The following is a 13,883-nucleotide window of genomic DNA, read 5'->3' as shown; positions in this document are numbered from 1 at the left end:
TTTCAGTGTGCTTGAATAGGCTTTTTTAGTAATGAGTGATTTCTCTCTTATTCTTGCAACAATGAGATAATTTGTAGGTTGAGTTCCTCAAGGCCTTCTTACCAACAAGAATGAATTCTCTCAACTTTGAAGTCTTTTACACTCCTCTCTTCCCTCTTGGCTGTGCCTTCCTTCTATCCCCAGTCATGTGTCAGTTTTACTCCAAATACTTTATGAAGTTCAGTGAGATTTTTGTTCTCGATTCCAGCTGAGATCTCTGAACAGCAGTTGAGCAAGATTTTTGGAACTGACATGAGGCTGAACATGAAGGACAAAGCCATAGCCCACCTGTTTACTATAAGCAGCAGATTGAAATGAACTTTCAGGCAAATTTTACAGTTGCAGCAATGTTTTGGTTATAGACAACTGTGATCCCACTGGGGCAGTTGGGGGAAAAGACCGGTTCAGGGGAACATGTGGGTCTGAGCTGAGGCACTAACAATGCAGCCTATGCATTGTCCCAAGTCCTGAAATTGCAGGGGAAGTGGCAGGTGAGATATACATTTGATTTGTGAACTGCATTTATGAAGAGCATCTGTCTGTATTAACAATACAGTGAAGAGTAGGAAATTACTCCTTTGCAATTCATTCAGGAAGAGCAGGCAGATGCCCTACAGATAAAAAAAACAGGAAACAAAAACACCAAAACATTTGGGTTTTGAAGATCTCCAAGGATGATGACTCCACACCTTTTCTGGGCAACTTGTTCTGATATTCAGCAATCCCTGCAGGAAATATATATATCTACAAGGAATTTCATGTATTTCAATTTGTTCCTATTGTGTTTTGTCTTTTCAGTGGGTATCTCTGAGAAGATACTGGCTTCAGCTTCCATATCGTCCCTCAGCAGGTGTTTATGCACACTGATAAAGTTGTCCAGAGCTTTTCCTTCTCCAGACTGAATAGTCCCAGCTCTCTCAGTCTCCTTGTACATTAGGTGCTGCAAGCCCTTAGTCATCCTTCTGGACCTTCACTAGACCTGCTGCAGTTTGCCCAGGTCTTTTGTACTTGGGAGCCCAGAGCTGGACTCAGTGCTCCAGGTTTGTCTCACCAGGGCTGATCAGAGAGAAATCACCATATATGACCTGCTGGTAATGCTGAGCCTATTGCAGCCCAGGAGACTGTTGACCTTCTTTGCTTCAAGGGTGCATTGCTGGCCCATGGTTAGCTTGCTGCTCTCCAGGAATCTCAGAGCACTTTCTACAGTGTTGCTTTCCATCCAGCTGGCCTCAACCTTTCCTGGTACAAGAGGTTGTTCCTCCTCATGAGGCGGACATGGCATTTCCCTTTATTTAACTTCATGAGATTCCTGTTAGCCTAGTTCTCCAGTGTGTCAAGGTCCTTTTGAATGGATGCATAAGCATCTGGTCTAACAAACACTTTTCTCATCCGCAAATTTGCGGAGGATTTGCTCTGTTGAGTTGCCCAAGTCATTAATGAAGGTGTTAAATTCTACTGGCCTCAGTATCTTCCCCTGAGGTACACAGCTATGACTGGCCTCCAGCTGGACTTCATGATCACAGTCTGTTAAGCCCAGCAGTTCAAACAGTTTACAGTCCATCTCTCTGTCCATTCATTTAATCTGCAACTCATTAATTTCTGGAATGCTATGTAGGTAACAATATGGGAGAGTGTGGTGAAAGTCTTGCCAAAGCTGAGATAAATCACATCCACTGTACTCCCCTCACCAAGCCTGTCATCTCATCATTGAAATCAAACAGATCGTCCAAGCATGAGAAAACTTCAGTTAAAATCTTGCTGACTTGATTGGAGAGAGCTGAATAACATCTATGAAATAATTTATTTAATCATAGAATCATAGAATCACCAAGGCTGGAAAAGACCTCCAAGACTTTCCAGTCCAACTGTCCACCTATCACCAATATTTCTCACTAAACTATGTCTCTCATTACAACATCTGAACATTTTTTGAATGCCTCCAGGGTCGGTGACTCCACCACCTCCCTGGGCAGCCTGTTCCAATGCCTGACCACTCTTGCAGAGAAGTTTTTCGTAATGTCCAACCTGCATCTCCTCTGGTAAACTTGAGGCCATTCCTTCTATATCATATTTGACTTCCTGATAAAAAAATATCCCTGAGCAAACTAAGTTGGGTTCTTCCAACCAATGCATCTCATATCCTGTGGTTGGATCATGTCTGCGTGTCATTTGTGTGATTTCTTATAATGTTAATGTTATGTTCTAAACCTTAGCCATTCTTAGTGACTACTTACTTATATAATATGGTTTAGTTCCCTGATTCATTTTAAGAGTGAGGTTTCAAGTGAATCTCATCAAAATTGGCTTTCATGGTTTGGGTTGAAAGGGAGCATAAAGATCATCCAGTTCCAATCCCCCTGCCATGGCACTAGATCAGGTTGCCCAGGCCCCAACCAAGATGCTCTTGAGCACCTTCAGGGATGGAGCATCCGCAGCTTCTTTAGTCAGCCTGTGCCATTGTCTCACCATTCTCTGACTAAAGAATTTTTTCCTAATACCTAATCCAAATCTACTCACTCTCAGTTCAAAGTCCTATCATTACACTCTCAAACATTGGTATGCAGTGAATAAGCACAGTACTTCATGTACATCGACATTTATGTATTTATTATTTTCTCAACTAGGAATTCAGGGTAACTAAGACCTGGACTGAAAGCATTCACTCACAATGAAAGCTAACACCACCAAGAAGTCTTAATATTTTAATGGAAATCAAATATTTAATAAAAAGATCATAACTTGAGGTTTTGTTTTGCTGTTCCTACAGTCAAATTTGTCAAGATACTATGAAAATCATGGGGAGACTTTAGAACTTTTATGTTAATTCTTTCAGTGGATTACCTTTGTATCTGGTAGAATTAGCGCCCTGAAAGAAGAGAACAACTGATGGACCCCAATTCCATCAGCTGCCCTGCTTCATGCCACTCTGGTGGCCCTGCTTGGTGGGGGCAGCTACAGCTCTTTTTAGTTTTTCAACATTTTCTGGAAATGAATATCAACTACCTTAGGCTGAATTAGGCAGCGAGGGGTAGAAACATATTTTGTATCTCCTAATTCTTGTTATCCTTGCAGTAGCTGTCACTTTTAGTTTGTTCATCGATCATTCAGTAGAACAAGAGCAAGAAGATGAAGGACCAGTCACCCCTTGATGTTGTTAACAAGCTTGCTAGGCTTTGACAATTTGAATGAGAGATCTCCTGAAATTATGAGTGAAATTTTAAATGTCTCACAGAGCCATACCACAGAATTCTTTGCTGTCAAATGAGCACTTGTGGTAACAATTTTTAATTTTATTTATTTTTTTTTTTTTGCTTGATTCAGCACTCTCCAGTTGTCAGATCAATCAGGTTTTTGGAAACATCTCTTTTATTGTGGACATGCTCAGTAACATTAACACAAGCATTAACAGTCAGTTTACCTGCTGATGCTATTCTGGCACAGCATATTACTTCTGTTATTTGTGTGCATGTAGTCAAATAGCAGGATAGTTTCAGAGCGGACTGAGCTGCTGTTTCCATATTTCTATCACCACCTGATTCAAGCTAATAATATTTTAAAAACAATTCGATATGTGTTCTCTTTCCTGCCCGACTGAGTGGTCCATGTGGATTTTAAGTGCTTTATTCCCACAAGAACAAATACCCCATGGGCATACCTTTATAGTGGCTTTTACTACAGCCACATCGTGACCTCAAGCAAACATTTTACAAGGAGTATCTGTTAAGCCAGAAAAGAAACCTGTGCAGTGGGCAGTGCCACCAGGACTCTTAAGAAAGAGCTGCGGCTCAGATCTACTGCCTGCCAGTGTGGCTCAATAGCTGCAGCAGCCCTCATGCCTGTCATGCTTGGCAAAGTCCATCACCCAAAACATAGTGCCCGGGGTTTGTCTGCCTTTTGCTGTGACAGATGTGTTCTAGCAGCCTTTGTGAGGGCTTCCCAAATTCTCTTTTTCAGGATACATCAAGGCATGTTTAATTTCTTCCCATACAGGTTTCTGCTGAGGAGAATGTAAACCACCTTTGCTCAGTTGACCGCAAATCCATTTTTAACATAAAATTTTGGTTTCACAACATAGATGTGTGTGGTGCCAAAAGCATTTTTATGTGAATAACAGCCACGATAAATTTGATTCAAACAGAACAGGTATCTGTTTCTGAGCCAGAAGTCAAAACCAGATGTAATCATGCAGTTTATGGCTAACCTGGCAATCCATCAGCACATAGGCTTCAGCTCAGCAAAACATTTTGAGTACCAGCTTAACTTTAAGTGTATGTTTATATACGTAGATTTCAGTGGGGCAAGCACTTGTGCCTAGAGCTATGCGTGATTAAGTGCATCACTGAAAGAGTGTCATTAGGAAAAAAAAATGTAACTGTAGGAATTCGTCTAGGGATAAATGTAACAACAGCTCTGCCTCGGTTGGCTCTGTTTCTTTTTGGCGGAGGACAATGTAAGCAAGATCTTTTTACTCTGCAATATTGATGGCATACCTTCATGCATATATGATAGCACATTCTTAGCATATTACACAGCTTAAAGCTGATCTTTTCAACAACTGTGATGGTGTTTTTCCAGTTTTACTCCTCAGAGTCTTCTAATAACAATAATACCAATCTTGTGTGTTCAAGCTATTTAAGGAAGAGGAACGTACACGGTGTCCTCATTTCTTATTCTGTTCTTCTCTGCTGCCCTTCATTGTCTGTACTCTTTTCCACGCTCAGGAGCGAGCCTGCTTTCTGACAGAGTTTCAGCATATTCCTCTGTCACACAATCTTCTGCTTTGAGCTCTTTTGTTCTAATACTCCTGACATTTAAGCTTGGGCACTTTAAAGGTTCTTTCTCTTTACTTTCTTCTATGATTTATTGATTACTTCCAGCTTCTGTTTCCCTAAGCGCGTTTCTTTTCATGTTTTCTCACCCTTCCCACTTCTTGCTATTTCATCTCTCGATACAAATAATGCTTCACAATTCCGATTTTAAAGCCACCACCACACAAGCTTTTCTCCCATTGGTTTGGCGTAGCGGTGCTTTTTTTGCACACAGAGGCCCAAAGGCATTGTAAATGATTACAGGAGTCATTGTTGCTGATGAATGTATGGCGGCCACACATTTACAAAGAGCCTGCTGAGCCGCATTGTCCCTGCGAGTGGTCCCGGCAGAAGTCATAGGCACTACTCACAGATCAAGGGGCTGCTCCGTGTGGGAAAGTGACACTGGAACTCAAGTCAGCATTGTACGCAATGGAGCCTCCTTCCTAAAAGCTGAGCTCAGCCGGCCCCTCAAGCCTTACCTACTACCAGTGTAATTTTGAAAATGCTGGGTGGAAGAGCTGAGAATGGCAGCACATTACCACTGTGTGACCAAACCTTGTGCATGGTGCCGAGTAGCCTTCCTCCTCTGTCTCCTCCTGTTTTATGGGAAAGGATGCATGTCTGTCTCATAAATATCCATGTTCCCATCCTGGACTGAGGGGCACGGTGTGCCTTTTCACCTCTTCTCCATGCCCAAGGTAGTACAAGGATTTGCTGCTGTCCGTGTACTACAGCAAGATGCAGAAATCCAGCTGGAGTCGATTGAAGTTTGCATATGGGGTGTTAAGGGGCAAATTACCCCAAGGTAACATCTTGAGTCTGTGAAGAGCAGTGCTGTGTGTGGCTGGGCACTTCTGCTGCAGGTTGCCCGCCTTCGGCCCAAGCGAAGGGAGTCTAGAGGATAGATTGTAACCAATACTTGCATATAAAGTTTGCATATAAAACATGCCGTAGTCAATTAGCTAGTGATTTTTCTGTCAGTCAGGATTGTCTGCATATGAAGATATCAAGGAAACAGAAAATGATTGAACTCAGCTGAAAATGTGCCTTCTGCATGTGTCCCAAAGTAAATAAGGATGTTTTACTAGCAAAGAAGAACATTGCTCTTTACATTTTACCATTTCAATACAGATGAAGAATTAAATTGCCAATAAAATTTTATGAGAAAGGAAACTCTTGTTAGAAGTTTTATCTCAGAGTATTGATTTTGCTACTGTGAAGAAAATTGCTCTCTAAAAGTTAATAAATAAGAGTGAGCAAGGATAGACTTTGAATTGTTTGATTTAATTTAAAATAATCCAACATAAAATGTTGGTAAGGTTATGGTTTAAAGAAAATAGGTATCTTGCTGGTCTTCCTGCATTTGGCTCAACTATTTAAATGGTGAAAAGATGGTCTTAGGCATATCTTAGTCAATTAACACAGCTTCTTATTAGTCTGTGAATAAATATGACTAAACTATTGGCCCCAGTTTCTCTATCAGAATATATGATGCACATACCAGAATGACATTAGCGTGGTTCATTTTACATACAGCACACCACAGGGGTCTGTTGTCCTTGAGGCTTGTGCTAGGTTTTACTTTACATTAAAAACTCAGCCAAAAAATGATTCAGCCTGAGACAGAGATTTCTAAATAATAATAGCTGGGCTTTCACTAATGCCAGAAATTTGGCAGTTATGCTTCTGGTAAGAAAATGGGTTTTCCTAAATATGAATATGAAATGCTGTCACTGTTTTTGTACGCATATATTTACGCACATGTATGTTATGCACAGGAATATTGTACACATGTAGTTGCCTTTATTTTAGAAAATCACACAGTGAAGTCTTTAAATGAATCTGAAACTGAATTGTGTTGGTTTCTTTTTCTTTTTAGACGTGGGAATAATATTAGTGGCTAAAAAATATTTTGGAGAGAGCACACATTTCTCCCCTCTGAATCTCCAAATAGGACAAAACAGATTAAAAAAAAAAAGTCAAAATATATCAAGGTGATGTGTTTGCCTGGTATAAGATGAATTTTGACTTCTTCACAGAAGCCATGAGTTTGATTCTTCCAGGTTGCCTGGAGAGTTGCCCCGAGGCAGCCGGAGACATGCTTCCTTTTTCCAGGACTCCCACATGATCCATGGGACACAGTGCTCTGCCAACTCCGGGGCACAGCACAAGTGAGGGATTCTGCTCTGGACCCCTGCGTGGCAGAGTGATGCTCTGACATGGGTTTTAACGGTGTTATCCTCAGATGAATTCAGTTGAGGCAAGCTCAGGAGCTAACAAGCACAAGTAAATCTCCCAGTGAATGACCTGGTAGTTTGTGTGTGTGTGTGTAAGTGTGTCCTTCTTTACTATTTAATTTTATTTCAGGAGTGGCCACTGTCTTGTGCTGTTGTGGCTTTGTTTCATAATCTCCTCACGGATGCGTGCCAGCTGCTGGATACTCAGGAGAAGACAGTCACTTGGGCACTTTCCTGTAAGCCATGTCCCCAAGTAAGTTCTCACAGACAGAAAAGAAATTCAGGACAACAAAAGATATCATTGAAAAGGTTCTTTTCGACTAAAAATTTGGTGGAGATTAAAATAGGGCAAAAGTTCAAAGGAGAACGAGCCACTGCCAAACGAGCAAGAATCTTGGCAAAAAGGAAGGAAAAGAAACATTGGTTTAAAAGGCAAGTAACCATGGCAAGGCAACAGCTCAATGCTAGAATCTGGTTAAGAAGTAATATCACACAGAGCTGTGATTGTTTATTCAAGGCTAGCCCATGAGAGAACAGTTGTCTCCAATGAGTGTTCTCACAGCTTGGATCCAAAATTATAACTGCATTTTTTAAGGCATCCAGCACTTCTTCACAACCCATTTGCTGTTAGACAAAAGGAAAAGAAAATACGTTTATTCTTAGTGTCCCTTGTGTGTTTAAGGCACAGCTTTACATATGGAAAGGCATTTTGTGTCAGCTGTTGGACTGGTATCATGCTATTCTGCAGCAGTTGCCAATGGAAACTGTTGATACATTTTCAGTACCTTTTCCAAGTATCAGAAACTGGGAGCATGTATGGTTTAGGGGTGTCTTGTTTGTGAAGGGTTTTGGAGGGTGAGAGGTTTTGCATATCTGAGTTCCATTACTGCAGTTGCAATACAAAGCACATAATAGACTGTAGCTAACAGTTGTGGAATTAAGTTTAGGCATGAATTAAAAATAATGGCAGCTTTGGTACAAGTAATCATTTACTAAAGATGTATTTTGGCTATTGGCAAACTCACAGCGTATGTGCACATCCATACACCTGCTTAAGTTGTGCACCTGTTGTCCTACAAATAAATCAAAAGGGAAAAATTGAAGCTTCCAATATTCCACTATAAATAAAAGATGATTAATGTCATTATGGGGACAGACAGGTATTGGCAGCACATAGAAAGAATGGAAGATTGTCATCTCATTTGTGCTTTTGTTTCCACGTCTAGATGAGCTTGGAATACATATACAGTGCTAGAGGGCACAGCTGCAGCCTAACAGATGATAGAGAGCAGGTCAAAATCATCTCTCATCGTAAGTTAAAAGGACCTCAACCACTGCAGGGTTTTTCATGGAAATGAGCAGAACTTTTTCCAAAAATTGGATGAATTCATCCCTTACACCATTTTATTGCTCAGATAATCTTTTGCTAAACTCAGACACCATGGTCTGTATGGAGTTTGTGTGGAGAGCAGATAGGCAAGCCTTAGCACTTCGAGGAACTATACTGATTTCTCAACTATTCTTTGGAGACCTAAAGTTCTCTTTTTTTGGAATAACCATGCATGTCCTTAAAAAAAATCTTCCAGGCTAAGATCTAATTCATCACATTTCATAGAGTCATTAAGGTTGGAAAGATCACTAAGATCATCTAGTTCAAATATCAACCCATGGCTGTGACCCTTCTAGATTGTGTCACTCAGTGTGACATCTACCCTCTTCTTGAAAACCTTCTGGGATGGTGACTCTACCACCTCCCTGGGAAGTCTGTTCTAATACCTCACCATGCTTCTGAGAAGAAATCTTTCCAAACATCCAGCTTGAACCTCCCGTGGCACAACTTGAGGCCATTACCTCTTATCCTATCACTAGTTACCTGGGAAAAGAGGCCAGTCTCCACCTCACTACAACCTCCTTTCAGGTAGTTGTAGAGTGATGAATTCTCCCTTGAGCCTCCGCTTCTGCACTTTGCAGAATCATGTACATGTGCAAAGGGCAGCTTTGAAAGTTGCTGGAGTCTTTTGTCTCTTCAAGTCAATAGGGCCCATGACAATCCCTGTCAATTAAATAACTTCAATGTTCCTTGTTTACTCACAACCTAATTAGAATCTAGGTAATAGAAGGATGATATCTTTGACCTTTCCTACATCAGAACTGGCTATACTGGCTGCCAAGGTTATAAAAATATCTTTGTTCTACAAGTAGAGGGCTGGATTTTAGAGGGTAAAGCTACATTTCCTTTTTACCTCTCCTTCCAACAAATGCACGTCTTTGCCCTCATCACAGCAGCTAGCTAGCTGCCAAATTGCCTTACCCAGGATCAGGCTCTCCAGAATGCTGAGAACGGCAGTCAAGAAAATCAGCTTTATATCAGTGTCACTCCTTGTTTTATGGGGAAAGTCTGCTGTTCTGAGGTACAATTTATTTCAATGTGTTCCATAAATACTATGGAATCTGAAGAGTGTTTTCTCCCACTCTTGAGTAAATGTGACATACATTAGGGAGAGATAACTCTGGTGCTGAGAGATAGATGGTTCTGTGCCTAATATGACTTCATTTTGTCTATACCTTTACATTTCCAAAGAGTATATCTCCAAGTCCCCAGCTGCCACTCTATCATGCCAAACTGCTACAGCACTTTACAGAGATGTGCACAGTCTTCTCTTCCATTTGTTTCCCAGTCAAAATGAAATCCCTCTGAACAGGAATCCTCCTTCAGACTTTTCATGTTGAGAAATCGTAACCTTGCCTTTTAATACTCTGGATCCCGCTTGCACTGTGGCAATCTCTTATTGTCAGACCTGTCTTTGCATCCCTGGCACATCAGTGGAGCTGCATGGAAGAAGAGCATTTGGCCCAGAGTTTGCTCTTCAGGAGCACAGAGGAATCACATTAATTTTTATTATTAGATATTCAGTCAGGAGCGCAGAACACAAATGGCCACATCTTACAGAATCCTAGAATGGTTTGGGTTGGAAGGGAGCTTAAAGACAAATTCCTTGACAACTTTCCCCATCACTACCAGCATCAGAAAATCACAGTACTTGATGCTATATGAGCAAATATTGCTTTCATTTGAATTATTTTATTTAAAATTCTAACTCATCCCATTCGCTCTTTCTTTTGGGCATGAGCAGATGGAGAACTGGGAATTGAAAGATAGAATTTCCTGTCATTATGTTCCAGTGATGGCAACACTTCAGCAAGGAAGGACTGTGTTGTACTTCTGGCTAAAACATGTCAAGTCACTTGATAGCAAGATGATATAATTTGGTCCTCAAGCATGAGAAGATAAAGTGTCCTCACTGAAAGGGTCTGAAAACTGGACTCCTCAGATAATTCAGTTCCTCAACTTCAACAGGTCTTCTCCAGACGTAAACAAATATACAGAGAGTTTTATTTTAAATATATGTAATTTGTCATATATGGGAAAACGTCCATAAAAATGACAAACAAGCCACACAGTAGCATTCTGAAAGCACATGTCTGTTTCCAGGTAGCAGAACATTAAAGTATCTTAATGAAGGTTCTAGGATGTCTTTCTTTTTCCTAAACAAATAATTTTCCTTGATTTTTGTCTCAATTTCTAGAAAAAGAGTGAAATATTGTAGTTGAACTTTTCCCATATGCTTAGGTTTGGATGGTAAGAGGAAAAGAAAAGCTTTCTGTTCAGTAATTCAGTTCGAACTGTTAAATTTTGATAAAGGTATGAACAAAAGGAAATAAGGTTTGCAGTAGAAACTGCAGCTGGTATGCCCTCTAAAGCAGAGTTATCCACGCACAGGATGGATATCTATGTCTACAGTATGGTCTACAGAATAGCCTGTCTAATAGAGATGTCAGAGCCTGCAGGGGAAGGTGCTGGCTGCTCCTTTATGAGAAAAAGAACAGCCAAGAGTCAGAGTTTGGGTGTGGGCAATGTGATATCACAGAAAGTGAATTAGACACTTCCTCTGAGCCTTGGATGAACTAAAGAATCTGAGGTGACATAAGAAGTAGAGCCTTGGCAGAGAGTTCATAGGCATCTTGATGTTCAGCCCTGCCCTAGACAATGAGTAAACCTTTCTTTGCAGTGAGTAGGATTTTCATGTGAGCATTACAATTTTTCCACCGAATCAATTCCTGAGTAAATTCAAGAAGGTTGAAAGTGTGAAGAAGCTACAGAACTGCCTGTGTTAAGCGAGATTACCATGGCAGAATCCCACATGAGAGTGTCAATTTTCTCCTGCTATATAGTATGCTACCCAGGTAGTATGTGCTTCCTTATGAAGTCTCTGAAAAGGGTGCTGTTAGATAACACAGATCTGCAAATTTCTTTATGCCTAGATCAGTGGTAGACTGAAGACAGGGATTACTAGATGATCTTTGAGGTTCCTTCCAACCCAGGCCATTCTATGATTACGACATAGACGAATGTCTTGTCAGGGTCATGAACTAACCCACATAGATTAATTTCTTTTTTTCAGAGTTCTTGTGTTTGCTGTTTTATCAGTCAGTGCAAGCAGCTAGCAGGCTCTCATTTTGTCTTTGAAGAATGCAACCTTTTAGATGATGCAAACAGTGTTAGGAACTTGGCATAGTTATGGGATAAAATCTTTAAAACAGAATGTCCATGCTTTGTGCAAATGCAAACAAATGCCCATAGTTAGGTAGGGACAAAGGATGAAGGAAGTGCTAGTGTGGAAACACAGCTCCAGGACAGTTGCCAGGGAAGCTTACAAGTACTGGCTGGAGTCTATGTTGAGCTGAGGGAGGATAAAACATGATGGTACATGACGGCATGTTGCACAAAATGTCCAAGAGAAAAACAAATGAGCAAAGACAAAAGTGAACAGGGAAGCTGGAATAAAAGAGAACTGTTGGAGAAAGGAGCAGCAAGCAGCAGCAAGGTGGCAGAGGCATGGCACTTAATCAAAAATAAAGAGATGAAAGTGTCCAGGAGGGAAATATTTTAGCACTGTAGCAGGATAAGCTTGCAGACAAATTCTATTTACTTCCTTGGCCAGAAGTAAGTCCTCATGCTTTACACAACAAACAAAACTCTGGTAGCACCTCTTATGTCAGCTCACCCAGCTTTCTCCATGTAACCATCTCTTTTTTATGTCCCAGGAGGAGGATGCTTAGGAGCATTTCCATGGGACAAAATTCCAGGCCAGAGATGTAACTTGAAGCATTTCTTGGTACTCTTCAAAAGCTTAACCTCCACCTTTTTTTTTTTCCTTTTTTTTCCCCCCCTGTAGTGGCACAGAGATTGCTCATGTCTCCAGACATGAAAGTTTTAGTGGGTATGGTCTAGAAACAAGAATGAGATGCAGGGGTGAGGAAGGAGATGTAGCAGGAGATGGTCAGAAGAAACAACTTATTTCATACAGATGTGCTATGCACGTGTCATGACTCATCAGGAAGTGAATCTGCATTGGAAACTAAAGAGCAAAGGGAAAGTCATGGCAGGTTTTCATTTGGATTCACAGTGACTTTTATTAGTCTTTTTGGTCTTGGCTTCCTGCAGTGATGGGACTGGTCAAGGCATTTTTAATTAAGTAACTGTTCCAGCTAAAGCTGTTAGTAATAAGCAAGCTGTCTGGTTTACATGAGTGGGGATCAGTCAGCCTGTTCACCAGCTCAGATGTGCTCAGCTCCGGATGGTAGCAGTTGTTCCGATCAGATGTTGCAGTGGTGGTGTCTGCAAGCTTGGAAATCTTGGCATAGTTTTCCTTGATCATGGGTCAAAGGAAGAAGGACAAGTCCTCATTAAGGAGTTTCCTTGGAAGTCTCTGCAGAGAGCAGAAAAGCATAGATAAATCCTACAAATTGGTCAACTTGCTGCTCACAAAGCAAGTCATCACAGCCCTGTCACAGAAAGAAGGGATCATCCCATGCAGGATTTCTAAGCACCTTCTGGTGAAGGGAAAGAAGGTGCCTGACAGTCACTTGTCATTACTGTCTGGTTTCTGTGAGAGTCCCTTTGTGTTCTAAGAAGTCATTATAACAAACGACGGTGATTATGCCACTGCAGCAAGAAAGGATGTAGAATTTTGAGGAAAACATATAGGAAAAAAAATCCATCTCCCTCAGGGAAAGCTGAGCATGGAAATCTATAATCAGTCAGTGGTATCCAGAATGGTAAAAACCCATGTTTGAAAGAGAAGGAAGAGGTCTGAGTTGGATTTTCATTTGTGTCACTGAGGACTGCTTTGTACCTAGCATGAAATTCCTTTAAATAGGAATTGCTCCCCCAACATACCAAAGCAATATTCCATTCAGTTGATAAGTGCAAGATCTAGCTCTTAGTTCCTCTAGATCCAGATATTTTAAGGATTTTTAATTTAGTAGTTTCATCTGAATAAAGAATAAATATTCTTTTTTTCCACTGCAGTAAACAAAAAGTACTTGAGCCAAAATTCCCGCTACTGTGTGAATGTTGGAAAACCTGATAGTTTCTTCAGATATATTATTCGTACAGCTTCTATTGGCTTGCTGTGGTTTCTTCCCACTGAAAATCTACAGCCCTTTGAAATGTGAATTGCAGAACTGCTAATTAATACATATGCCAAATGCCATGCTATAACTAAGGAAGATGTTATGACATGGCTAAGATACTTGTTCTCTTGAACTTAGGTACTTCAGTGAAATATGAAATACAACATTCACTGTTGGGAAAGTGGTGGGGAAGAGAAGAAAGTTACAGGTGATTTACAAGAGCTTAGATGCTGGGAACTATACTGTGAGCTAAATTGGCTCTGTCAATAAAAATCTATGTAACCATCTTTGTCAAATAGGGAATAATTCCAGGTTTGAG

The 13,883-nt window shown here is 40.7% G+C and overlaps 2 long non-coding RNA genes across 7 annotated transcripts in view; one reads left to right on the top strand and one right to left on the bottom strand.

Annotated features, from left to right (window-relative positions):
• The window catches only part of LOC116216418 (uncharacterized), a 112,247-nt gene that overhangs the window by 84,410 nt on the left and 13,954 nt on the right, over positions 1-13,883 (top strand). For all 6 annotated transcript variants that reach the window (XR_004159106.2, XR_014882265.1, XR_014882263.1 and 3 more), the window contains one exon: positions 7,218-7,340. This is a non-coding gene — a long non-coding RNA (uncharacterized LOC116216418). The remainder of the gene's footprint in view (positions 1-7,217; positions 7,341-13,883) is intronic.
• LOC146544580 (uncharacterized) overlaps positions 12,422-13,883 on the bottom strand; it is an 86,746-nt gene continuing 85,284 nt past the window's right edge. Inside the window, exon 4 of the long non-coding RNA XR_014882268.1 lies at positions 12,422-12,858. This is a non-coding gene — a long non-coding RNA (uncharacterized LOC146544580). The remainder of the gene's footprint in view (positions 12,859-13,883) is intronic.

The sequence above is a fragment of the Meleagris gallopavo genome, chromosome 3 (assembly GCF_905368555.1).
Source record: "Meleagris gallopavo chromosome 3, MGAL_WU_HG_1.1, whole genome shotgun sequence".
Classification (NCBI taxonomy): Eukaryota; Metazoa; Chordata; class Aves; order Galliformes; family Phasianidae; genus Meleagris; species Meleagris gallopavo.
This window is presented reverse-complemented; position numbering and strand designations above follow the sequence as displayed.